Genomic DNA, 2,500 nt, shown 5'->3' with positions numbered 1-2,500 from the left:
GGAATGACGATGAATCTCTCCGTTCGTTCATTCGAGTTTCGCAGGTTTACCCCTGAACGGTTTCACGTACTCTTGAACTCTCTCTTCAAAGTTCTTTTCAACTTTCCCTCACGGTACTTGTTCGCTATCGGTCTCGCGGTAATATTTAGCCTTAGATGGAGTTTACCACCCACTTAGGGCTGCACTCTCAAGCAACCCGACTCTGAGGAGTGTCCCTCTCGCAGATTCGCTCCGTCGCTACGGGCCTGGCACCCTCTACGGGAAAACGGCCCCGTTCAAGACGAACTTGGACAGGTGCGAAACCTACGAGAAAGCGGAACCTCCCAAACACCACATCTCCCGCGACCGTTACGACCGCGGGATTCAGTGCTGGGCTATTCCCTGTTCGCTCGCCGCTACTAAGGGAATCCTGGTTAGTTTCTTTTCCTCCGCTTACTAATATGCTTAAATTCGGCGGGTGATCCTCCCTGATCTGAGGCCAACGATAAAAAGTGGGAGGCAGACGCGATATCCGTCAGCGCTACTACGACGCTACACGGACGTCGAGTCCGCCTACGCTTCACTTTCATTTATATATTACACAATAACACGCACTACGAGCGCTTTGAATGCGGCTCGGCCTATATGCGAAACAGTTCACGACACATTCTACACGAGACAAATCATACGAGCGTCGCGCGAGAAGCGTCCACAACGGTTTCACACCGAGTCGCGCACACGTAGAACACAATACAGGTAAAATTTTCAAACGGATAGCGTGCACACAATGCGCTCGCTAAACCGTCACATGCTAACACGCGTGAAGACACGTGTGTGAACAGTGTGGATTGTTGTTTTTATACAGCCGGCCCTCAGACAGGAGTGGTCCTGGATATTTCTCCACGGACCGCAATGTGCGTTCGAAATGTCGATGTTCAAATGTGTCCTGCAGTTCACACTATGACGCGCAGTTAACTGCGTTCTTCATCGACCCGCGAGCCAAGTGATCCACCGTTCAGGGTAATAGTTTATTACATATAATATTATTATTCAAAGTGTTTCTTTTATGTAACGTTTGTACCGCGCGCTTTCGCGAATCACTCTAACACGTCATACACTGACATGTTAGAGGTATTCGTTTTTTTTTTTTTTTTTTTTTAACGGATGCAGTCACATTCACGCGTCCCACGACACTCGTTCGTACTATACACAAACACACACACACACACGATGCGCGTATGCGAGTAGTGCGAGAGTGCGCAGTGCGTTACGTTAATGATCCTTCCGCAGGTTCCCCTACGGAAACCTTGTTACGACTTTTACTTCCTCTAAATGATCAAGTTTGGTCAACTTCCCAGCAACGCCGACGGCCGTGAAGCCACCGCGTGTCGGTCCGAAGACCTCACTAAATCATTCAATCGGTAGTAGCGACGGGCGGTGTGTACAAAGGGCAGGGACGTAATCAACGCGAGCTTATGACTCGCGCTTACTAGGAATTCCTCGTTTATGGGGGATAATTGCAAACCCCAATCCCCAGCACGAAGGAGTTTCAACGGGTTGCCCGGGCCTCTAGGCCAGGGAGAACATGTTGATTCCTTCAGTGTAGCGCGCGTGCGGCCCAGGACATCTAAGGGCATCACAGACCTGTTATTGCTCAATCTCGTGCGGCTCAAAGCCGCCGGTCCCTCTAAGAAGAATTTTAATACGCCGCCAGTGAGTTGCGCGACCCGAGAGCCGCGCACACCTAAATGACGACGCCTATTTAGCAGGCTAGAGTCTCGTTCGTTACCGGAATTAACCAGACAAATCGCTCCACCAACTAAGAACGGCCATGCACCACCACCCACCGAATCAAGAAAGAGCTATTAATCTGTCAATCCTTCCGGTGTCCGGGCCTGGTGAGATTTCCCGTGTTGAGTCAAATTAAGCCGCAGGCTCCACTCCTGGTGGTGCCCTTCCGTCAATTCCTTTAAGTTTCAGCTTTGCAACCATACTCCCCCCGGAGTCCAAAATCTTTGGTTTCCCGGAAGCTGCCCGCCGAGCCATTGTAGTAACGTCGGCGGATCGCTAGATGACATATTTACGGTTAGAACTAGGGCGGTATCTAATCGCCTTCGAACCTCTAACTTTCGTTCTTGATTGATGAAAACACCTTTGGCAAATGCTTTCGCTGATGTTCGTCTTGCGACGATCCAAGAATTTCACCTCTAACGTCGCAATACGAATGCCCCCAGTTATCCCTATTAATCATTACCTCGGAGTTCTGAAAACCAACAAAATAGAACCGAGATCATATTCTATTATTCCATGCACGAAATATTCAAGCGGCATTTTGAGCCCGCTTTGAGCACTCTAATTTGTTCAAAGTAAAATTGTCGGCCCACCTCGACACTCACTGAAGAGCACCGCGATAGGATTTTGATATTGAACCGGCTTTTAACGACCGGCTCACCGACGATATGCTCCGCAAACGTGTCAGTATCACCGCGGATGCGGTGCACCGACAGCGCGGCGCACAAAT

At 49.8% G+C, this 2,500-nt stretch overlaps 3 non-coding genes across 3 annotated transcripts in view; all 3 read right to left on the bottom strand.

Annotated features, from left to right (window-relative positions):
• Nucleotides 1-481, bottom strand: part of LOC123697845 — a 4,011-nt gene extending 3,530 nt beyond the window's left edge. The window contains exon 1 of the ribosomal RNA XR_006752290.1: nt 1-481. This exon is cut by the window's left edge and continues 3,530 nt beyond it. This is a non-coding gene — a ribosomal RNA (large subunit ribosomal RNA).
• A 364-nt stretch (nt 482-845) lies between these two features.
• On the bottom strand, nt 846-1,002 carry LOC123698121. The gene has a single exon (XR_006752360.1). It is a non-coding gene; the product is annotated as a 5.8S ribosomal RNA (ribosomal RNA).
• Nucleotides 1,003-1,252: 250 nt separating this feature from the next.
• Nucleotides 1,253-2,500, bottom strand: part of LOC123697772 — a 1,905-nt gene continuing 657 nt past the window's right edge. The window contains exon 1 of the ribosomal RNA XR_006752268.1: nt 1,253-2,500. This exon is cut by the window's right edge and continues 657 nt beyond it. This is a non-coding gene — a ribosomal RNA (small subunit ribosomal RNA).

This window comes from Colias croceus, chromosome 1 (assembly GCF_905220415.1).
Source record: "Colias croceus chromosome 1, ilColCroc2.1".
NCBI classification, from domain to species: Eukaryota; Metazoa; Arthropoda; class Insecta; order Lepidoptera; family Pieridae; genus Colias; species Colias croceus.
This window is presented reverse-complemented; position numbering and strand designations above follow the sequence as displayed.